At 47.1% G+C, this 24,391-nt stretch overlaps 2 long non-coding RNA genes across 2 annotated transcripts; both read left to right on the top strand.

The window, feature by feature from the left end:
• Positions 1-703: 703 nt before the first annotated feature.
• On the top strand, positions 704-23,525 carry LOC141276314 (uncharacterized). The gene is made up of 2 exons (XR_012325624.1): positions 704-819; positions 23,190-23,525. It is a non-coding gene; the product is annotated as an uncharacterized lncRNA (long non-coding RNA).
• On the top strand, positions 1,638-12,922 carry LOC109551034 (uncharacterized). The gene is made up of 2 exons (XR_002177737.2): positions 1,638-1,777; positions 12,652-12,922. It is a non-coding gene; the product is annotated as an uncharacterized lncRNA (long non-coding RNA).
• Positions 23,526-24,391: the final 866 nt, after the last annotated feature.

Here is a 24,391-nt window from a genome sequence, read left to right as displayed (position 1 = left end):
GTGCCTGTGAGCATCTGTCCAGGGCCTGAGCTTGGGGGGCAAAGTCCTTTCTGGAGAGCATCCGGAGCCGCCTCCGAGTTTACCACTGATGGTGGGCTGACCCACGACCAGTCAGCTCCCCGCTCTGAGCACCTCAGGGACCCTGGACTGTGAGCGAAAGGGGTCACATGTCAGGAGGACAGAGTTCCCCGAGGGGCCAAGTTCTTAGACAGCGATATCGGCTCTGGCAGGGAAATCTGGAGCGTGTAGTGAGTGTAGGGCTGGCTCTCCAGGACTGTCTCCTTTCGAGGAAAAGAACTGGGTGGCAGGGTGGGGTTTGGGGATTGAGGTGTGGCCAGGGTTTTACTGCCCACTATTCTCTTCTCTTTACTGTGTCTCACTCAGAGCTGAAGGAAGAGGCCTCGGCAATGGGTGAAATTTAGGGGAGCCTAACTGTGGCTTCAACCCTAGCAGGTGGTGGTGTGCCCAAGGTCCTCTGAACCCTTCCACCACACATAACCCAGACTGACACAGCTCCTACCACCCCCACACGTGGGAAAGGGCACCAAACTGGACATCGGGAGCTCAAGTCCTAATTCTCCCAACACCAACTACTCGTGTATTCTTGGGCGAGTCACTTAACTTCTCTGGGTCTTGACTCCCGCAGCTGTCAGAGGGAGATAATAATCCTATAAGGTCCTCAGAGTGACTTTGAGGATCGAGTTGATACGTGTGAACGTCTTCAATTTACTCTAAAGCCTGATTGGTATATATTACTAATATTTACTCTGGAACCCCTTCCTTGCTTTGGGCCCTGCTACATGAACCAACGTGGGAATGGTGAGTAACAAACTTTTCATTTCCGTTTCCGGACAATTATTTGCATTTGTAACCAAGACCTCCCATGTCTTTGATCAGAGAAAAGAGTAGGGAATAAATTTCAAGTTTGCAGGCAGGTGGAGAAGAGGGACTTCTGAGTTGGAGGGTCCTGCTTCCTTCACGGGAGACTTTGCTGGCATTGCCATCTCTCTCCTCGTGAAAGGACGGACCTTGTTATCTACGTCATCAGGGAAGTTCTTGTGCAGAAGGCTGAGGGGAAAAGAATTTCCAAGGACAAGACACCCGCTGGGAAACCCAACTTCCCAAACGTCCTCCATCTGTCAGCTGCTTGGAACAAGCTGATGCTTCCATGAGGCTGTTTTCAGTTGGGAAATCTGAAAACACCACAGCGGCGGGAAAGGGAAATCATTCTCTCCTTGCATTCCTGCATTAGGCTGGTGAAGGGGGAAAAAACTGCCAAAAAGTTTAGTAACGTTTGAAGTCGCCTGTCAAGTTCAAGGTGTTTGTTTTCGTGGGATAGGCTGGCAGCCGCTTGCTTTCTCTCTTGCTCAATCCTTCCTCCTTTATTCCATCAGAGTTCTTGCTTCCTATCCAAAGGGCTCAATTCCTTTTTGAGTGATTTCCATTTTCTAGTCCCTGATCTCTTCTTTATCCTATAAATATGGACACTGATTCATCAGCGTTTTCCAGTTCACCTTGGTGTAGTCGCGCATCTGGCTCGTGAATGAATGCTTCTCTCAAGTCTAACTCAATTCTGTATGTCACTCTCCTGTTTCCAAACTCTCATCAGGCTCCTCATGATCTACTGAAATAACTTCCATCTCCTGACCTCGGCTTTCTTCCATCTGGTCCCCAGGGCAACAGCCAACACAGACCCAAAGCCAGACGCACTGTTTCCACTGGCTGATGCAGCCCCAGGTTGGGGCGCAAGGCTCAGAAAGGGGCATTTGAACTGCAGGTGAGCCCCGTTGCCCTCCTCACCCCGGTGCCTTTGTCAGACACCTGTTGGTCCCAGACGCCCTTTCCAAACTCATCTCCTAACTCTCCCTTCTCCCTGCCCTTCTCCCTAGCCCAGCACCCTCTCACTGCCTCTCTCAAAGGCCTCAACTTATCCCGTATCTCCACGCTTGTTATACTATTCCTTCCACCCCAATTTCTTTAACTTCCCTCTTAAAGCCTCCCAAGGCCCATCTCAGATGGCACTCCCTCATTAGTCAAGCGTGTATATAGACGGAGCTTGATCATATTGTAGGGGATCTGGGTGGGCTGTTTCCCACGCAGCCCAGAGCTGCACAGACTCCCCAGAGAGGAATCTTCCTGGAAGGTGGGGTCAGGCTGCCAGCATGTCTGGACCCCGAGCGGCAAGAAGAGCTGGGACTCCCTGAATTTAGAAATTAATGGCATGAGGGAATTCCCTGGCTGGCCAGTGGTTAGGACTCCGCACTTTCGCTGCCGAGGCACAGGAGGGCGCAGGTTTGATCCCTGGTCAGGGAACTAAGATTCCACAAGCCACACAGCACAGCCTGGGGCTGGAGTGCAAGAAATTAATGCCATGAGTCCTCTGTCCTTCTGTTCTGCACCCCACACTGCACTGTGCCTTGGCCCTCAACCCAGAGGCCCACTCTGTTACCGTCTCCAGAGGGTAAAGCTCCAGATTTCTGCTGTGGTGAGACGGGGGTAGGTGCCCAGTGGAATAAAAAGGGTCTCAAGGGACCTAGGAAATGTAGTAACAGCAGACACTCAGAGATTGCTTACCAAGTGCGAACACTGCCTACGGTAAGCCCAAGGTAATTTACATATCCTAGCTCTGTTTGCATATATAAACATATATTTACATACATTGACTACTCCTCAAATAGCGCTTCTCCTAGTCTTCACCTAATGACACATGATCTGCCAGCCGTATCCAGAAGTCCCTGGGGCTCCCGCTTCCTCCGTTTGAGGAGTCTGTGGTGTGAAACATTTGCTCTATCCTTTTCCAAGTCAGACTTGGGATTGGGCTCGAAAGACTGCTCGGCCAGTTATCCCTCCTTGGTTTGCTTTCCCGCTTCCAGAATGTTATTGCTATTGTCTCCTCCTAAAATTCTTTCCTACATAGCATCACTGTAAGTGTGCTAGTGGCTAAGAGACCTTTATCTCTATGGAGAGAGTTGCCCACGCACCTGAGCTGCCACAGCCAACTCCACTCTCCTGCCCGAGGCCACACCTCAAGTCAAGTGCAGGGGACAGGCGTGTGTGCGCTCAGGGTGCCTACTTAGCTTTGCTCTCGAAACAGCACATAAGCCGCGTAAAAGGTGGTGATGAATGGATGGACGCGACTCCCCTTCGTACCTCCGGTGGGCAGGCATGAAACTCCGTGCTCTCGGCAACCTGGGTGGAGGAGGTAGGAGCTGCGGGCGCTCAGCCTTTTACACCCCCAGCCACGTCAGCATCCTGAAGCCACTTATGCTCTCATGTGTGACATTAATTCTGCCATTCAGGAAGCAGCACTACTCAGCTCCTCCTGACCTTGTGGCTGAACCAGCCCTGGGCCATCTCTCCTTCTCTGCACCTGGGTGACAGGGCTTCAGGTTTTGCGTTTATGTCCAATTCTGGGCTTCCCGTGCATGGGTCTCCCCACGACCTGCCACACCTCAAAGTTCTGAAGAAAGGTAAATGCAGAAAGGTTTTTATTCCCCAAACCCCAAAGCTGCCTCTAGGTAGGTCGGCAAGGTTGGGCCCCATGGCCCGCCTCTTCACCTTGGAAAGGTTTAGGGCCTAGACAGGGCTACTACTAGCCTTGAGCAAAACAGGGAACTGTACCTCTTGGATTTTGCATGATAAGTACACAAAGCTCTAATGTCAACAAGGGCAACGCTCCTTCTTGGACGTGGTGCACTGGTGCAGTGGCACAAGGTGCCTTGGGCAGTTGCACACAGTGGCCTTGGGTCCAAGGCCATCTTTTGGCCTTTCTCCTGAGCTCACAGCAGAATCGCTTTATCTTTCCAGTCTGTTGGTTAGGACACGTCTGCCTGAAAAAGAGTAATAGCAGGCAGAGAGAAGCAAGAATGAGAGCATTTCCTCTAATATACATTTATTATTAGTTTCTAAATTAAGAGACTCTTTTTTTTTTTTTTTTTTTTTTAGCATTTTGAGGTTTACAGAAAAATGGAACAGAAAATAGAGTTCCCACACACACCCTCGCCCACACCAAGTTTCCCTTGTTCTGAACGTCTTGCATTAGTGTGGTACATTAAGTACAATGGATGAACCAATAACACCTGGTGATTAGAGTCTCTGGTTTACATTAGAGGTCTCTGTTTGTGTTGTTCATTCTATGGGCTTTGACAAAATGTACAATGACACGGATTCACCGTTGTAGTGTCATATATAGAATAGTTTCACTGCCCTAAAAAAATCCTATGGCTATGTTTAGTTTTAAAACCCAAATGCGGGCTTCCCTGGTGGCGCACTGGTTGAGAGTCCACCTGCCGATGCAGGGGACACGGGTTCGTGCCCCGGTCCGGGAAGATCCCACATGCCGCGGAGCGGCTGGGCCCGTGAGCCATGGCCACTGAGCCTGCACGTCCGGAGCCTGTGCTCTGCAACGGAGCCTGTGCTCCACAACGGGAGAGGCCACAGCAGTGAAATGCCCGCGTACCGCGAAAACAAAACAAAAGAAAACCCCCAAATGCTCTACTCCCTGTACCCACCTCCGTGCTCCTCTTTGCTGGTTGGAGTAGGAGTGGGGAGGGGCTGGGAGCTTCCAGAGGAGGCCAGCATTTCTCAGCTTTGCTCTTTTCTTCAGTTCACCCAATACCCCTCCGCGAAGGAGATTATCCTCACAAATCAATAAAAGTTGAACCTGTCTGCTTTCCTTCCCTCCCTCCTTCTTGGGCTGCCTCACCTCCGATCCAGCAGTGAGAGGAAATTGGCACTTTCTTAAGGAGGAAACCTTCCAGTGAAAACATAAGTCCTTTAACTTTGTGGCGACCTATTCAAACGAGTTTACTGGCAAAGTTCACACGTTAAAAATCGTGTTGGGTAATATAGTTGTGCCTTGTATAATTCTGCGGGTTTCTGGTAACAAAGTCAAGTCATGTTCCTTCCAAGAAAACAACTCTGCTTGTCCTGTTGGGGCATCAAGGAGATAACCACATGGGCAGGGTGGCTGTCAAAATATGTAAGAATTGGGCTTCCCTGGTGGCGCAGTGGTTGAGAGTCCGTCTGCCGATGCAGGGGACACGGGTTCGTGCCCCGGTCCGGGAAGATCCCACATGCCGCGGAGCGGCTGGGCCCGTGAGCCATGGCCGCTGAGCCTGCGCGTCTGGAGCCTGTGCTCCGCAACGTGAGAGGCCACAGCAGTGAGAGGCCCGCGCACCGCAAAAAAAAAAAAAAAAAAAAAAAAAAAAGTAAGAATTTGTAGGGTATCGGTATGTATTGGTGAGGATGCACTGAGTCATGCTGCAGTAACAATCAACCTTCCATTAGTATCTTTAAAACAGACTTATTTCTTGCTCATGCTCCCTGCTCCTCCTGCATTGGTGGGGAGGGGGTAAGCGGAGAAGTGTTCTGTCAACTACAATTCATCAGAAGGATGCTGGCCGTGCAACTGGGCGAGGTCCTGGAGGCCCCATCTGTGCCAGGATCAGCCCTTTCCTTAGATTGTGAGCAGGTGTGGAGGGGTCCTGGGCAGGGCTGGCTTCGTGGCTGTGTGACTTGGGCAGGTGTATAGATCCCCATGTGCTCAGAGGGTCTTGTGCTTGGTTTAATGCTCAGCTGACACTGTCTTGAAATTCTCAACAATTTTTTTTTTAACATCTTTATTGGGGTATAATTGCTTTACAATGGTGTGTTAGTTTCTGCTTTATAACAAAGTGAATCAGTTATACATATACATATGTTCCCATTCTCAACAATTTTTAAACAAGGAGTCTTGCCTTTTTATTTTGCACAGGGCTCTAAAAATTATTGTAGGTAGCCATCCTGGTCCCAGCGGAGGGTGGGTAGAAGTGCATTCTACCCACATGAATGGGGTAGAAAGTCAGAATGGTAGAAGTGCATTCCAGAAATAGGGAGCAGCAGTTTTTTTTAACCAACCTGTGTGAAGCGTTTCGATTAACTTAACAGCTGGTACGGCAACTAGTGCATATCGGCCCAGATGTGAGTTTACGTGATAGTCCCTAAAAGGACCCACATTCACTAGGACAGTCATTTGGGGTAGAAGTGATTCCTTAGCTTGGAAATCAGAATTCAGAGGCCAGGTGAGGCACTCCCATCTCTTTCTGAGTCTTCCTTTCATGAGTCTAGATTTTAAGGAGGAGAAATAAAAAGATATGACCTCCTGGCTGATGAGGGTTAAACATGGTACTTGCTACGTGGCATTAGGATGGGAACTAAAGTGGGATGGGTCTTACATGTTCTAATGAGCAGTCTTTGCAGACAGTATTATCATTTTTATTACTCTGAGGTTATTTCTTTTTTTAAATGTTTTAAAAAATTATTTTTGGCTACGTTGGGTCTTCATTGCTGCGCGCAGGCTTTCTCTAGTTGTGGTGGGCGGGGGCAACTCTTCGTTGCAGTGCGTGGACTTCTCATTGTGGTGGCCTCTCTTGTTGTGGAGCACGGGCTCTAGGCGCGTGGGCTTCAGTACTTGTGGCACGTGGGCTCAGTAGTTGTGGCACACGGGCTTAGTTGCTCCACAGCATGTGGGATCTTCCCAGACCAGAGCTTGAACCCGTGTCCCTTGCATTGGCAGGTGGATTCTTAACCACTGTGCCACCAGGAAAGCCCTCCTTTTTTTCTTTTAATACATCTTTACTGGAGTATAATTGCTTCACAATGCTGTGTAGTTTCTGTTGTACAACAAAGTGAATCAGCCATATGCATATGTATATCCCTATGTCCCCTCCCTCTTGAGCCTCCCTCCCACCCTCCCTATCCCACCCCTCTAGGTCATCGCAAAACACTGAGCTGATCTCCCTGTGCTACGCTGCTGCTTCCCACTAGCTATCTACTTTACATTTTGTAGTGTATATATGTCGATGCTTCTCTCACTTCACCCCAGCTTCCCCCTCCTCCCACCGCGTCCTCAAGTCCATTCTCTACATCTGCATCTTTATTCCTGCCCTGCCACTATGTTCATCAGTACCATTTTTTTTTTAGATTCCATATATATGTGTTAGCATATGGTATTTGTTTTTCTCTTTCTGACTTACTTCACTCTGTATGACAGACTCTAGATCCATCCACCTCACTACAAATAACTCAGCTTCGTTTCTTTTTATGGCCGAGTAATATCCCATTGTATATACGTGCCACATCTTTATCCAGTCGTCTGTCGATGGACATTTAGGTTGCTTCCGTGTCCTGGCTATGGTAAATAGTGCTGCAATGAACATTGAGGTACATGTCTCTTTTTAAATTATGGTTTTCTCAGGGTATATGCCCAGTAGTGGGATTGCTGGGTCATATGATAGTTATTCCTTTTTTAAAAACTTTATCCCTTAGCACAGGGTTAGTAAGTACCAAACATGCATGCTCTCACCCTCCCCTTCTAATCCTCTTCTACGCTAAGTCTGTCATGCCTGGTTAATCATATCACTCTTTCCAGTTGATCCTGGCTGTGGTCTCAGAATCTGCCCTCCCTCCACACCCAGCACTGTAGGCAGTCACTAAACTCATTGTAGGTTGGGACCCAAGGAAAATCCTAGCCATTCCAGTGTTCGCCCTTAGTCAGGTCCAACTTAAATATTTCAGCCTATGACAGCCATGTTATGGGATATTGTTGTATAATAATTTATTCAGTCTTTGTCCTGGATTCCCGGGATGGGTCTTCTAAACTCTTGGAATTTCCTGAATGTTAGGAGTGTCTTTATTATCCACAGTGGGCCCTGGGACCACACCTGAGCTCAGGTTAACGAGGTGACTCCTGGTGGGCCCTGGAATTTCAGGATGAGGGCTCGCCAAGCCAAAAAGACCAACCATGTGACTACAAAGTTGGGGTTTTGAGTCAGGTGATATTGGTCTGGAGGGGTGGGGGGGGCTGAAGATTGAGTTTAATCACACTTCTAGTGATTCAATGAATCAAGCCTGTATAATGAAACCCCAAGAAAATCTCTGGACCCTGAGGCTCGGGTGAACTTCCTGGCTAGTGAACCCATAAAAGTGCTGGGTGGATGATGCTCTAGGTTCCACATGGAGAGGACATGGAATCTCCGAGTTCACGACCCTCTCAGACGTTTCCCTATGAGCCTCTTCACTTGTCTGGTCCTGATTTGTATCCTTTATAATAAAATTGAAATTGTAAGTCTAGCACTTTGCTGAGTTCTGAGAGTCATTCTAGTGAATTACCAACCTGCGGGGGTAGTGGAAACCCCCAAGTTTGTAGCCAGTTGGTCAGAAGTCTGGGTGGCTCAGGGACCCCTGAACTTGTGGCTGGCATGTGGCCTTAGCCTGTGGAGTCTGCACTTGGCCTGAGTAGTTAGGTTCAGAATTGCATTGCAGGAATGCAGATGTGAAAGGCAAAGAGGAAGCCACGCTCCCCTGAGGCTGCCGTGGTAGCAAGTGCTGGAGATCAGGAGATCTCCAGGGGCAAAATGGACCTTTGCAGACCTAACCTGCCCTTGCAACTGGGGCATGTTCCTCCATTGACAACGTCAGAGGAGCTGGACTCCAGTAATGAAGTATGCAAATTTCCCCAGGCCCCATAGGTACAAATGAGGTCACATTCATGGCCTTGTTTCTCAAGTTCTTCCCTACATCCACCCCTGCGAAGTGCCTATGCCCCATGAGAATTTCTGGAGTACCTGGGGGTATTCTCATGAACACGCAGAGTCAGCTGTTTCTGAGGTCTGCTGCACACTGCTGCTTCCACCGGACCACACTGTGGTGGATATCTTCTACTCGCCCCTCCAGACTCCCTCCCCACGCTCCCTGCCATGCTCAGTGTCCTGCAAAGCTGACCTTTATGAATTGCCTCATCCAAGGCTACTTTGTCTTGGCCTCTGGTTAGGTTCAGCCAGTGGAAGGCACTGAGAGCAGGGTGCTCATTGCCTGTTCCTCCCTGCGGTGAGTTGACTGATTCCCTTAACAAAGGCTGCAGCTCTGACCAGGTGGCCACTTCCTTGCTTGTGCCCTCAGGTCTAGGAGAGGTAAAGCCTTCCTGCTGTTGTTAGCCCTGGGATGCTTTCCAACCCCTTATAGGTTTCCCTTCACTGCTCACATCTCTGTAAATGGTCTTCTTCAAACTCTCCTTAGTTTGAGATGCCATTTGCTTCCCTTTAGGACCCTGATCACGTAGACACCGCTGCTGTTTCCACTGTATATACATCCTTGGGGCCATCCCACCTCCCCTTGAGCATCACCGATATTTCTACTCTGTCCTATTAACGTAGAGCTGACACAGTGCCTATGGCAGTGTGGGAGGGAGCATCTCTCCCTGCTCTGTGTCACTCTGTTAGAGGGGTCTCAGCAATGTACTGTTTGTGCTCCAATGTCTTCTAGAATTTTAGAAATAGCTCTTTTTTGACCGGCATGAGGCTGAAGGAGCCTGAGAGGTCTGGGTCTGGGAGCTCGCTATGCCACTAAATGGCTGTGTGCCCTTGGACAAGTCATTCTCATTTTCAGGCCTCAGTTTCCTCACCTGTAGCACAGGGGTTGGACTTAGTGTTCTTCGTGTGTGTGTGTGTGTGTGTCGGTCATTTTCATTATCGTTTTTTCTTAAATTGAAATATAGTTGATTTATAATGTTATGTTAGCTTCAGGTGTACAGCAAAGTGATTCAGTTATATATATATTTTTTTTCATATTCTTTTTCATTATAGCTTATTACAAGATATTGAATATAGTTTCCTGTGCTCTACGGTAGGACCTGTTGCTTATCTGTTTTATATATAGTAGTTTGTATCTGCTGATCCCAAACTCCTAATTTATCCCTCCCACCTTTTTCCCCTTTGGTAACCATAAGTCTGTTTTCTATGTCTGTGTGGACTCAGTGATTCTTAAACTGCCCTGGGCCCCCAGTCTCACTTTAGCCAGAGTAACTCCTGTTTGATCTGTTTTTAGAATTTGGGCTTTCGTGAAGATTTTCTTTAAAGCATGGATTCCATGGCTTTAAAAATGCTTGACAACAATTGGACTAGGTAATTCTAAAGTCCCTTCCAGTCTCAACATTTTTTTTTTTTTTTTTTTTTTGGCTGTACCACACGGCTTGCAGGAACTTAATTCCCCAACCAGGGATTGAACCTGGGCCTTTGGTAGTGAAAGCACAGAGTCCTAACCACTGAACTACCAGTCCCAACATTTTTGAGCATAAAATCAACCTTGCCTTCCTAACCACTGTGCCAGGGAGGGTCTGGTTCCAAGAATTAATGGAAAACTGATGGTTGAAGCCTGTCTCCTGTCAGGCTCTGTCATGGCAAATCTACCATGACCCAGTAAATCACTTTGCTCCACCCCATCCATCTTCGGCATCTTCTCACTTATTTCTCATTTGCTTCTGCCACTCTTCCTAGGCAAGGAGAAAGAAAGAACTGATTTTAAACCAGTTGCATAAAATGCAAACCACCCCAGCAAACAAAACTGTGGAAAAGATGGCAGCTTTAAATGAACTGACTCCCGAGGTTTGCAAAGGCTTCGTCCACAATAATGGAAGCTGGCAGCCCCTCGGTGGTTTGTCCCAGACACTTGGTGCTGGAGAGAATTATAGAGCGGTGATTAATAGTTTGTGTAGCATCTGAGCCTGCTTCCTGATTGTGGGGAATCTGCCCTTGCGTGAGCCCTGTCTGGGTCTGAAGGCTGAAAACTCCCCTTGATCTCTGGCAGCAAAAGCACAGACACATGAACTAAGTATAGCCAATCAGATTCTCACCTGAGAGTTTCAATACAGACTGAACAATATAATTGGAATTTCTTTTGACGGGGTTGATGGCTAAGGCATCCAGTGTCTGGTGGCATCCGTGGTACCTGGGCCAGCAGTGGCCACAGTGCAAGCACAGAGCCCAGCATCCAGCTACCTGCAATCCATTTTGAAAGAGGCAAGGTATCACAGATGACGTTACAGGATGTTAGTTTTGCCAGAGAGTCTCTGCATCTTGCCAGCCTGTGCCTTTTCTAACATTCCCTTTCTTTCTGTAGTCGCCCGAGTTTCCCTGACATCAATCTCCTTAAGCCTCTCCCAAGGGATTCCTCTCTCAGGCTGCCTACCCTCTATCTCCTCAGCAGATGTTTAGGCAGCGCTGGTTGCCTCTCAAAAGAGGAAGCCATACCTCTCCTGCCTTTCTCCCCACCCCCATCCTCCTTCTGCCCATTTTATGCCCCAAATGTATCAATGCAGAGCAGTTGGTACTCTTCTCCTTTTGGAAATGAAAACCCCAGGGTGAGTCTTCCTGACACACGTGCGTGTGTGCTGGGGGTGAGGACTGATTCATAAATCTTGCTTGAAGAAGAAAGGCCTTTGAGCAACCTGGCAAAGGTTGGCTTTCATTCACTTCCTTGTCACCCCCTTTCTGAACACCTCTTCTGCTCCAGGCCTGCAGTAGACCCCATGGGGATACTGAGGAACAAATGCTTATATAAAATAAGGAAAAAGATGTGGGACTTCGAATTGGGAGACCTGGGTTGGGACCCTGCTTTGGTCACTCACTCTCTGCGAGAATTGGGTAGGTTCCCTAACCTCTCTGAGCGTCAGTTTCCTTATCTGTAAAATGGGCTCATGAACGCACATACTCTATGGATTGTGCGGAAATTCAAGTCAGAATGTATTTAAGCATTCATCCAAATCGCCGGTTCATAGGAGACCTCCCGTCAAGGTGTGTTGCTGTCAACTGAAAGCCCCGCAGATGACAGAGCCCCAAAGGAAAAGGTGCCCCCCCATCTACCCTGAGTGGTGGGGTAGGGGCACTTGGGAGTTGAGGTACCTGGCAAGGTGGGAAAAATTACTTGCAATTACATCGTATGTTGATTGCTATCAGTCAAGTATCTTCTTACATTTCTTGACAAGAATGCTTGTAAAATAGAGCGAGCAGGGATGTTGAATCCCTAGGGCCATTGACATAAGAGAGGGTGGCTGGAGGGAAGAGGGTGCCAGAGGAGAAAGTGCTAAAAGGAAGAGCGGAAAATGAGTTTTATTCACAATTCAAGGTTGTCTAAATTGCCCCTGAGTTCGGTTTCCCTGTAGCCCTAAGGTGGGGGTGGGAACCACACCGGGGGGGATTGAGGTGGGAGCTGCATGGGCGCTGGTGTCAGGAGACCTAAGTTCCAGTCTGGTCTCTGACATGTATGAGGTAGACGAACTGAGAGAGTCACTTCAGCTCTCTGAGACTTTGTTTCAGGTACCGAGACGTACGGGAAAATGATAGCACCTGCTTCACGAGGGTGCAAACAGTGAACAAGTGAGAGATTTTTTTTTTTAACAGATTATTGAGCTATAATTCACAGAGTGTAAAATTCACCCTTTGAAAGGATACATTTTCATTGTTTTTCATGTATTCAGAGTTGTGCAGCCATCATCACTATCTCATATTAGAACAATTTTATCACCCCTGAAGGGACCCACATCCATTATCAGTCACTCCCTCCCAAGAGACTTATTTTTAGACTGTTTAACGTTGTACCCATTTTGATTTCTAACAAACAGTTGGTTAGTAGGAACAGTTGTTGCTGCACAATAGTCTGCTTCTAAGTCATATCACAAGTATTTATCACAGTTAGTAAAAACTGTCTTGAGAACTGTGTCAGGAGTAAGCTCAGCAGGGGAATTTTGAAGAGAAGAAAGCTTAAAGACCACAGTTTATTTCTGTCTCATAGAATAGCCCAGGTAACTCCAGGTAGCTCACTGTCCATCTTCTCTAGGATACGGCCTTCTTCCTCAGGATCTGAAATGTCAACTGGAGCTCCAGCCACCATATCCTTGTTCCAGATAGCAGGATGCAGAAAGGGATGAACATTGCATGCCGTTGGCCTTGAAGGAAGAGTCTCAGAAGTTCCACACAACACTTCTACTAACATCTCATTGACCAGAACTCAGTTATATGGCCACACAGAGCTGCAAGGAAGGCTGGGGTATTTAGCCTTATTCCAAAGAGCCAATGAAAACTGGGATTTGCATTATTATGAAAGAAGAGGAGAACAGTATTGGTGTATGTATCAGTCAGCAAATGCTATAATTATTGTGCATAACAAGTCACATAAAACTCAATGGCATACAACAATGAGCATAGACCTTTCTTGCTCTCAGGTCTGTAGTTGGGCTGGGAAAGCTCTGCTTGAGGCTACAAATCTCCTGGGTTAGGATGAAGGCGTCAAATTGGCTCTCGTCTACATTCCTCCATATTTCCCTATCACCAGCCCTACTAGGGCATGTTCCTTTCATGGCAAATGGCAGGAGCCCAGGAAGTTGAGCAGAGACACATGATGCTTCCTGAGCCCTCTTTTTTTTTTTTTTTTTGCAGTACACGGGCCTCTCACTGTTGTGGCCTCTCCCGTTGCCGAGCACAGGCTCCGGACGCGCAGGCTCAGCGGCCATGGCTCACGGGCCCAGCCGCTCCGCGGCATATGGGATCTTCCCGGACCGGGGCACGAACCCGCGTCCCCTGCATTGGCAGGCGGACTCTCAACCACTGCACCACCAGGGAAGCCCCTGAGTCCTCTTGAGTCCCTCTTGTCCACACTCCATTGATTAAAGCAGGTCACGTGGCCATGCCAACATCAAAGGCAGAGGTATAGTCCATTCACACTAATGCGTACCACTGCAAAGTCACATGTCAAAGACTGTGAGAGTAAAATTCTAATTCAGGAAGGGTCTGAAAAATGGTAAACAATGATTCATCCTATGACAGAGACCAACCAACTTTGCCAGGAAATGCAGTATCCGTGATTCTGGTCCCCTAAGACCTCCCAGGAGCCTACCTATGCTGCTGTTTCTTTAACTGCAGTCTCCAGCTCTAGCTTCCCACTTCTGATGGCCCCATTTTCCAGGTGGGAGAACAAGGCTAGCCCAGCCTCCCATATAAGCTTTCTAGGCCACAATTCCTAGTGTCCGGACTCACCAGCCACCCTGTCACCATTTCCTCAGAGGTCTTGCCGAGAGAAGCAGGGTCTCCACGAGATTCAGGACTTCTCCATGTGGGACCAGCCTGTCATTTTCCATTACCGCAGTTCCCAGGGGTCCAGCCAAGGTAAGATCCGTTTCTCCTGTTCAGTCCCCCAAACACGAAAGCTTTCTCATGCTGCTTTCTCATAGAATAAGGGTTGCTGATACATCTGGCTGACAGTGAAGGCCCAGTTAGCCAGGTCCTCTAATCACAGAAAAGCCTGTTTATCTTTCCCGGGGTAAGACAGAGTCTACGGAAGTGAAAACTCAGAACTCAGATTAGCTTTTCAAAGGGTGACCTTTCCATAGTTTACATTCTCAATAAATCAACCTGCTAAATTGTAATTGGTTGAGGCAAAATTCCGAAAGGTTTGGTCAAACTTTTGGCATAAATAACCTTCTGTGTATTTCAGTATTGCCACTCTGCTTAGTCCATTTCCATTAGTAATGCAAATAGCATTTTCTGGTGTACAGCCCAAAGTTAGCATGTACTCAGAAGTTGGTTAAAACAGCCATTTTCAATAAAGGCTGTGACCTCTCTGCTACCACCTTCTTCCTGTGGAGATTTTTTTGGTGTGGTCTTTGCAAGCTGATTTATAAACGTCCTTTCAGAAAGGTAATCTAAAAAACAAGCCACATGTTTCTTGTAAACTTAAATATCCACCTATTTTATGGCCCAGGAGTTCTACTCCTAGACACTTTTACCTTAGACAAATGAAACCGATATCCAACCCACACAAAGAAATCTACATAAAGGTTTATAGCAGCTTTATTCTTAGTAGCCAAGTGCTGGAAAAACCTAATGGTCCATCAGCAGATGAATGGATACACAAATTGTGGACTACACATACAACGGAAAACTCTTCTGCAATAAAAAGTAAAGGATTACCAATATGCAAAACAACACAGATGAATCTCACAGACATGCTGAGTGAAGGAAACCAGACACAGAAGACTACATACTGTATGATTCCATTTATATGACACAATCTTAGTTCATCTGGGCTGCTATCACAGAATACCATAGACTGCGTGACTTATAAACGACAGAAATTTATTTCTTACAGTTTGGAGGCTGGGCAGTCCAAGGTCAAGACACCAGCAGTTTTGGTGTCTGGTGAGGGCTTTCTCCTTGGTTCATAGAGTTCCCATCGTCTCGCTGTGTCTCACATAGTAGAAGGGGTGAGGGATCTCTCCAGGATTCCTTTTATAAGGGAACTTATAAGGGCTCCAGGCCTCCTCCTAATACCATCAGCATATGAATTTTGGAGGGACACAAACATTCAGCCCATAACAGACACTCGAGAAAAGACAACACCAATCTACGTTGAAAGAAGAGTTGGGATTGATTGGAAAAGAACAAGAAGGAACTTTCCAGGTGATAGAAATGTTTTATGTCCTGATTGGAGTAGTGGTCCCACCTTGTAAATATTTGTCAAAACTCATCAAACTCTGTAGGTTAGAGCTGAGCATTTCACTGTGTGTAAATTATACCTCAATAAAAAATATTTTTTAAAAATCAGGCTATTTCCTCAAATGGTCTAAGAGCAAACTTAGGAGATCTGTGTCCTGAACATTAATGGAAACATCGATGACCTTCCAGCTGGAGAGGCAGTTGGGGGAACTTGTGGTCGGCAGCCAACTGGAAACAGTTTCATTTTGTATCATCAGTTAATCATTTATGAAAGCGTTTCTGAAAATGGAGAATGAGGTCCATTCAATTAGGTTCTTTTTTTAAAAAAAAAAAATTATTTATTTATTTGGTTGCTCCTGGTGTTAGTTGTGGCAGGTAGGCTCCTTAGTTGCTCCTTAGTTGTGGCATGCAAACTCTTAGTTGCAGCATGTATGTAGGGTCTAGTTCCCTGACCAGGGATTGAACCCGGGCCCTCTGCACTAGGAGTGCAGAATCTTATCCACTTTGCCACCAGGGAAGTCCCCCCAGTTAGGTTCTTAAAATAATTTTACAAGTGGCTCTCAGGTTCTGCTCAGTAAACTCAAAATGTCATTACTGGTGACTTTTATGTCAGGGTCCCATTATGCTCCCTTGCTGAGGAGCAGGGCTTGTCCAATCCCTCAGACCTGGGGACTGGAGAGATGGTGACATTTTGGTCACAGCCCCACGTGAATCATGAGATTCTGAAGGTGCCACAGAATTGAAGCATCCTGTTAGCTGGGGGTCAGGGTGCCTGGAGTGAGATTTTGTTCTTCCAATAACCTACACTGACCAATAAATCTGTCCCCAAAAGAATCTGAAAAAGAATAGATACATGTATATGTATAACGGAATCCCTTTGCTGTACATCTGAAACTAACACGACATTGTTAATCAGCTATACTCCAATATAAAATAAAAAGTAAAACACAAAACAAAACAAAGCAAAAAAATGAAAAATCCATCCCCAGCCATGCTGACACCCAGCCGGAAAGAAACAGTGCGGTGACCTTGGACAAGGAGTTTGTTACCTCTGCTCCAATCTACCCAGGGCCTCAGGCTCCTAGAACAGTTCGTTCATTATGACATTCCCTTGACGAAAATCCTTTATAATCCCTATGCTACTGTCACTGCCAGGAAAGGCGGAAATCTCCCCTGGGCTGAAGGCTTTGCTTTGTTTGATGTGACCTGAGACTGACTCAGGCTGTAAATTTTCCCCAACAGGCTCGATAGGACAAGTTCTTCTGGCAAAGAGCTATACCAAAAAAAACAACATACCAACCAAAAACAGTGTAGAAGCTGCAAAGGAAGCTGGAAGGTCCTTTCTTTCCTTTTTTGTTAAATTGTCTTTGGAATGCGGTTCGCTTCCCACCCTGCAGAGGTGAGAAGAACCTCCCCATCAGGGGAGACCATTGCTGAGTGCTGCCGTTGCTGGTTGGTCCCAGCCAGTCTCCTGTTCTCCCTGCCTCTTGGGATGATGGCGTACAATGTACTTCAAGGGCTTGGCTAAGGGAGGGCCCCCTCCATTCTTTTTTCTCCCAGCCACCATCTTCTTGGTCTCATTCAGAACGCAGAGGCATGGACACACAACCACACCTCCACACCACATCCATGGTACACAACGCAGAAACACACACACCACACACCATTCTTATGCTACCCCCCACCCCACACACACATACAGACCACACATAAACACACATCACACACATATAGTGCACATCTAGACACCACACACACACGTTCACTCACTTGACTCTTGTCAACTCTTGTTCTGGGCAGGAACGGAGTTGGTACCAGCTTTTGTCCTTCCACAGCCTCCAGTGTGTTTCTCAATCCCCAGGTCACAGGGAAATGTCACCAGGGGCGGATTGTCTGTCTCCCCATCTTGACCATGAATAATTTGCTGATATGCACTGATGATGCTATTTTAGGCAACGGCAGACAAGTTGCCTTTCCAGTCATTCAGCCCAATCACTCCAATTCCGTATCATAAACAACGCTAGAACACACCAAGGTGCTATTATCAGTTGTTAGGTATTGAAATAATTCTGTATCAGTTTGTACACACCTGCTGTCCCTAGGCCCCTGAAGCCCACACTCCCCAGATTCCGTAATAAAGGGTTACTGCTTTACATATCAAGGACCAGACCAGATTCTGGTCCCTTGGTTGTGATCAGCTGGGGTCCATGATATACCTGTTAACTGTATTTTGACTGTCATTCCTGTCCTCAGGGAATGGGTGAAAGGTAGCTTTGCCTGCTTTGAGGTCTTTTATGATGGTCAAACTTATGTTTTCTAAATATGGATTAAGCATACCCTGGTGGCGCAGTGGTTGAGAGTCCGCCTGCCGATGCAGGGGACACGGGTTCGTGCCCCGGTCCAGGAAGATCCCCTATGCCGCAGAGCGGCTGGGCCCGTGAGCCATGGCCGCTGAGCCTGCGTGTCCGGAGCCTGTGCTCCGCAATGGGAGAGGCCACAGCAGTGAGGGGCCCGCGTACCGCAAAAAAATAATAATAAAAAATAACTATGGATTAAGCCCATCTCTGTGAATGGAGCCGTAGGTGGATACTCAGCAGGATATGGCCCAGTGGGTAGCAGTGGAAAGAGAGTCCCAGGAGAGACCTAGACCAGCCAGACCTGTTCTCCAGGTGGGGCAGACGTGGGGCACCACGAGGGCATCCAGTCCAGCAGACAAACAAGGGGTCTGGAGGGCGGGCTCTGGGCCAGCAGTCAGCACCGTGCAAGACAGGGCCCCACTGCCAGGCGAGCACATGCTGAGAAGGGCTCCCGGGAGCCCAGAGAGCGCGCACACGGTCCAAGGTGGAGACAGTGAGGGAAGCGGGGCCGAGCAGTCATTAGTTAATCGCTTCTCCATCAAGTATGTATGGGTGCCTATGTGCCAGGCACTCAGGATACTCAGGGAACAAGCTCAACCCTGGCGGGTGGGGGGAAACGAATGCAGCCCTTATGCTAACAGCTGCGTAGACAGAGACGTAAAAAGGCAATTCCAATCCAAAGCGATGAGCCCTACTATAGGGGAAGTTCTGTAGGAGCCCAGAGTTGGGCACTAATTCAGACCCAGGGCGCTCAGGAAGTGCTTTCCCCGAGGGCATGTGGTCTAAGCTGAGACCCTAACAACACAGAAAATTGTTCAAGTAAAGAAGGATGGAGAGGAATGAGCAGTAGGTGCAAAGACCCCGAGGCAAGAGAGAAATGGGTTTATTCAAAGAGTGGAAAGGAATTTCTCACATCTGGATGCTTGGAGCACACAGGGGAAGGGGTGGCCCACGGTGCTGGCATTGATCAGGAGGAAAGCACCCCGGTCAGGCAGGTTTCCAAGGGCAACAGAGTGAGTCAAGAGCAAGGGCTCCGGGATAAGCCTGCCTGGATTGAATCTTGACTCTGCCGCTTCCTAGCTGTGTGACCTTGGGAAGGTCCTTTGGCTTCCTCGACCTCAGTAGAATCGTTGTAATGCTCACTTCTGGAGGATGGAGACAGGTAATGTGTGTAATGCACCTAGAACTACGTGGCATGCGATGCGTCCATTCACATCAGCCATAACTGGGCCCCTAAACCCCAAGTCAGGAGTGGGTCCAGAAAAGGGGGCAGGCTGGGCCTGCAGGCGTGGACTTACATCTAATCAACTGGCTACTACCTTAAAACAAATGCTCAATGTCAAAAAAAAAAAAAAACATTCAGTGTTATAATCACCAGGGTAGCCACAGTTCTCTTCCAAATAGCATTTTAAAAGTTGCAATGTAATTTCCACACATTGGCTTCTTGAAGTCTTCAAACTTATCCTGGGAAGGAAGCAAAGTGTCCTTCTTTTTAGAGAAAATGAGATGGAGGCTTTTCACCTGGAGAGTCCAGGGTCTGGAGTGGACCAGGTCCTCTGACCCCTCCATCCCACCCGGGCTGGTAAGCTTGATGCCTTCTCCCACTCCCCCTGCCTCTGTGCAGAGCCCAAAACAAGGACAACAATTCACCCCTTTCAAAGGACAGCTTGTAGGGCAACGCTACTGTGGGCACACCTACTGGCCCTTAGGGCTGTTCCCCAGAGGGCATATCAGCCTCCTGGGAGGTCCCCAGTTTGCCGGGACATGGCTGTGTGGTGGCTGGACGCACGAAGGATAGTCCCTCCAACTACAGCCTGACGTCTCCTCTTTAGAGCTGCCCCTCGTGCCTTCCAGCTGTGTCTGGTACATGTCAATCTGATCTCAGCAGTCTTCTCAAGGAAAGACATTCTTGGCCCAGCCCTTAGGATAAATGGGGGTGTAATTCTTTCATATATTAGTTTTATCTCCCACCTTAACTCCTTGGAGTGAGGAATTATGTCCTCTACTTTTCTGGTGTGTACATGGCCCCCAGCATAGCGCCAGACACACGAGGTTACTCAGTAACCCCTTTGTAATTACTCATTTATAATGGGCAAACATACACGGACAGGTGCGTTTTCCTATATCGTGTTGTCAAGGGCAGTTCTCAGAAGGTTGTTTGGGAACTGTGAAAAATGAGCAAACAGAGTTGGACTTATGCAATAATTTCATAGCCTTGGTCAAGGATGGGTTAGTAAAAGGAGAATTTATTGTAAAGATACAAGGTAACCTCAGGGAACACACCTGCAGAAGCCAGGACTCACAGGATCTGGTGGCTTTTTTCTCCACCCCCTCTCTCTCTCTCTCAATCCCTCCCTCCCTGAGTTCCTTCATCTCTTCTTCTCTTAACTTTTGCTTCAGGCTTTGAATATCTCCTGCTTTGTAATAATAATTCATTGTTTTGAGTTACCATTCTACCCCAAACAGCTTCAGCTCTCCATGACCTTACAACTCCAGTGGCCCACAATACAACACAATAGATTGGTTTCTGTGTCTCTTACTTTGAATGCCCGAGAATCTAATTGGCTCAGCTTGGGTCAGTTCTTCCCTGTGGTCCAATCAGTTATGACCAAGGGTGAGTCTCCCAAGAAAATATGGCCACTCAGGCTGCCCCCTTTTCTGGAGGGGTGCAGAGCACTTCCCAAGTGAAGGGTCTTTGGGAGATGTGCATCCCAAATCTGCTGACCACACCCAATTCCCAACCATTCAGGAGCCAACATTCCACTCTTCCTCTACGTGGACATCGGCCTAAATCCACTCATTTCAGCAAGCATTTTTGGGGCTATCCTGTACCCTCCCAAAATACTTAAGGCCCTGGAAAAGGAAATCAAATTTTGAGATATAAGAATCCTGACCTCCAAGATCTGTTTCTAGTGGTAGAGACCCAACCACTGGGCCCAAGGGCTAGGTAAAAGTTAGACTATGGAGTAATTACAGTAATTTTAGGGGCAGAAATGTGAGAACACAAGATTGAAAGGTGAGCCAACAAGAGTGGATCAAAATCAGCAGCTATCTTCAACTGTCAGATTGGCAAATATTGAGAAGAATGATGACACCCAAATTTGGCAGGATGTGAGGAAACAGGCACTATCATCTACTGCTGATGGGAACAAAAAAAATGGATCGATACTGCTGTAGGGTAGCTGGCAATCTCTACCAAGACAGTAAATGTGCATCCGCTGTAACCCACCAATTCTAGGTCCAGGAAAGATGAGAGCCAGAAATTGTTATAAGACAAGGGGGAAGCTTGGATGAATTTGATGACATGAGCCTACACTCAGCTGGATTTGTACCCTATCTACCGTGCATGCTAATAAGGGTGGGATGACCCTGCTCCTAACCCCATATAAATGGCATAATTGAGACAGCCCATAACTTTTCCTGATGGATCATGCTTTTCTCAAATGAAAGCAGGACATTAGAGCAGACATTGCAAATATGGCATAAACCCATTATCATGAGTTGATGACTGTGCTCTTTCCCATTGCATTTGGACACTGCCTCAGGCTCACTCTCAGCACCCTACACTGTCCTTCCTAATCAAGAGAAAACCTTTATTCCATTTTTTATTTATAGCTGCTTGGTCCATCCCTGTCCATTGCCCCAATCCCTGGACAATCCTGTGGGATTTTGCAAGTCAAATGGCACTATATTTGTGAGAATATTTGTTACCTTTTTTTTTCTTTCTAACCAGTCAAGTGGGCTTGATGCTGCTGATCAAGTTTTCAAGTCATTAATCAGTTCCCCCTTCCCTGAAAGGGAGGCCCTGCAAGGAAGACCACACAGGCTGATACAGGTAGGGTCATGGAGGCCAGGGAAGTGATTCTAGGAGCGTTTCTTACCTGCAGACTGACTCCCAGTGCTGCTAAGTCAGGCTTGTTTCTGTGTCTCTAACTTTTCTAAAAGTCAGAGGAAAGTTATTGTGGTCACATCAATCACACTATGATATGTTGACCTAAGAAAATTTAACTTCAAAATGCCACGTTTTTATACCTAGAAACTCAACTGAAATTGTTTCTGCTTTGAATTGCATAATTTACTTGAAAATTGCAGACTACCTATCATTTGCTCTGAAAGCTTTATATCAACCTTTGACCCAAAGCACCAAAGTTCTGGAGAAAATGATGAAATGAATGGTACCATCTTCATTAACACAGCACCATGCCTGAAGCAGAAAAGGTGCTCCATTGATGGTAGCAATGTTCATCCTCCTTCATCAATTTTTGACAAGTAAATATTTTCAACTTTTATATCTAAGCCAAAGGAGTTAGAAGAGACAGTTAACAGTCATACTTGTACTCAAGATTCCTGTAGGAAGATTTTTAAAAGATTTTGATTACTGTCCAAAGTTTCTCAATCATGGAACTTTTGACATTTGGGGGGAGATCATCTTTGTTACAGGGGAGCTATCCTGTATATTGTAGGTTGTTTAGCAACATCCTGGCCTCTACCCACTAGATGCCAGTAGCACCCCCTTCTCAATTGTGACAACCAAAAAGGTCTTCAGATACTGCAAAATGTCTCCTGTGGGGAAGGAAGGTGCAAAATTGCCCCCAGTTGAGAGCAACTGATCATTTCCAAATCATCTGTATGAACTGTAACAGAAAGGAACAAATTCTATGATCAACTACAACTGCCTTATATAGAAGAAAATCTGTTATGCAATAGGCCTTTTGTTTCAGCTCCGGTTGCCTGATAGGTTTGGACATGCTCAGGTCAACCTGGAGCTGAATTTGTCAGCAGGCAGCCATCCAGACTTGATCATTCCCAGCAAAGGTGCCAGAGAAACCCTGCCAATGTAGACTACTCAGAAATGCTGGATACTATGTATATATATATATATATATATATATATATATATATTTTTTTTTTTTTTTTTTTTTGTGGTACGCGGGCCTCTCACTGCTGTGGCCTCTCCTGTTGCAGAGCACAGGCTCCGGACGCACAGGCTCAGCGGCCATGGCTCATGGGACCAGCTGCTCCGTGGCATGTGGGATCTTCCCAGACTGGGGCACGAACCCATGTCCCCTGCATCGGCAGGCGGACTCCCAACCACTGCGCCACCAGGGAAGGCCTGGATACAGTATTTTTTAAAATATCTTTTAAAATATAGGGTTAAAGTAGAGGGAAAGTAAGAGAACTCTGTAGAGGTCCAAGATGAGCAAACCCAAATACAGAGGCAAGCAAATGCTGAAGTTAGAACTCACCCAGAAGATACTTGCCAATCCCTGGGGGCCTAGAGCTTGTGTACTGTGCTAGGTCTTGTGTACTGGCAACAGGAACAAACTCTGGGATGTATGTGGGCTGGGAAGTAGGATTAGAGGCTCTTTCATCAAGCCAGTACCTCTGAAAGGTAACAGTCTCGGTTGGTGAACTAGAAAAAAAGCCTCAACCCTCAAAGTGTTGTCTAGGCCTTGGCTCTGAGTGAAATGGAAAAACGATCTCTTCTAATAATCCCTAATCATAAGCCTATTTACATTTGTTTTAGGAGCTGGAATTCATAATCCTTATGTAACACCAAACTTAAAACTCCAGCACAGGGCTTCCCTGGTGGCGCAGTGGTTGAGAATCTGCCTGCCAATGCAGGGGACACGGGTTTGAGCCCGGGTCTGGGAAGATTCCACATGCCATGGAGCAACTGGGCCCGTGAGCCACAACTACTGAGCCTGCACATCTGGATCCTGTGCTCCGCCACAAGAGAGGCCGTGACAGTAAGAGGCCCGTGCACCGTGATGAAGAGTGGCCCCCGCTCGCCAAAACTAGAGAAAGCCCTCGCACAGAAACGAAGACCCAACACAGCCAAAAATAAATTAATTAATTAATTTTTTAAAAAACAACAACAAAAAAACCCTCCAGCACATTGGCACCAACCCCAAGCCCCATGGGGCTGTGCGACCAGCATGCAGGGACCTGGCCCTGCCCTGCAGCAGGTTGTCATCAGCCCCTCGACCCCCTGGGCACAGTCAACTGCGTGAGAGGTCTACCCCCCCCTCACCTTCAGTAGGACTGCAGCCACTGCTCGAGGCAGGGCCTCACAGCCAATTGGGCTGGGGCCAGCCCCGCCTACCAGCACACCCACAGTACTAAGCCCTGTCACAAGAGAAGGGCTCATGCACGCCACATAAGAGGCATCCCTAGAGCATATATCTCAGGTCACCAGAGGGTAGCATGCTTCTGGGCCCCATACAACATCTCCTACATAAGGTCAATTCTCCAAGACTGGGAAACATAACCAAATTACCTAATACATAGAAATAAACACAGAGAATTGGGCACAATGAGGAGACAGAGGAATATATTCCAAACAAAGGAAAAATATATGACCTCAGAGAAGAAGAACTAAATGACATGGAGATAAGCAATCTACCCAATAAAGAGTTCAAGGTAACAATCATAAAGATGCTCACTGAACTTGGGAGAAGAATGGATGAACAGAGGGAGTATTTCAACAAAGAGTTAGAAAATATAAAGAAGAACCAAACAGAGCTGAAGAATACAATAACTGAAATGAAACATACATCAGAAGTAATGAAGAGTCGATTAAATGATACAGAGGAACAGATCAGTGATTTGGAAGATAGAGTGGTGGAAATCACCCAAGCCAAACAGAAAAAAAAGAAGTTTTAAAAAGTGAGGATAGTTTAAGAGACCTCTGAAACAACATCAAGCCTACTAACACTCACATTACAG

This window comes from Tursiops truncatus, chromosome 14 (genome assembly GCF_011762595.2).
Source record: "Tursiops truncatus isolate mTurTru1 chromosome 14, mTurTru1.mat.Y, whole genome shotgun sequence".
Lineage (NCBI taxonomy): Eukaryota > Metazoa > Chordata > Mammalia > Artiodactyla > Delphinidae > Tursiops > Tursiops truncatus.
The sequence above is the reverse complement of the archived record's forward strand: the minus strand, read 5'-3'. Positions and strand labels throughout refer to the sequence as shown.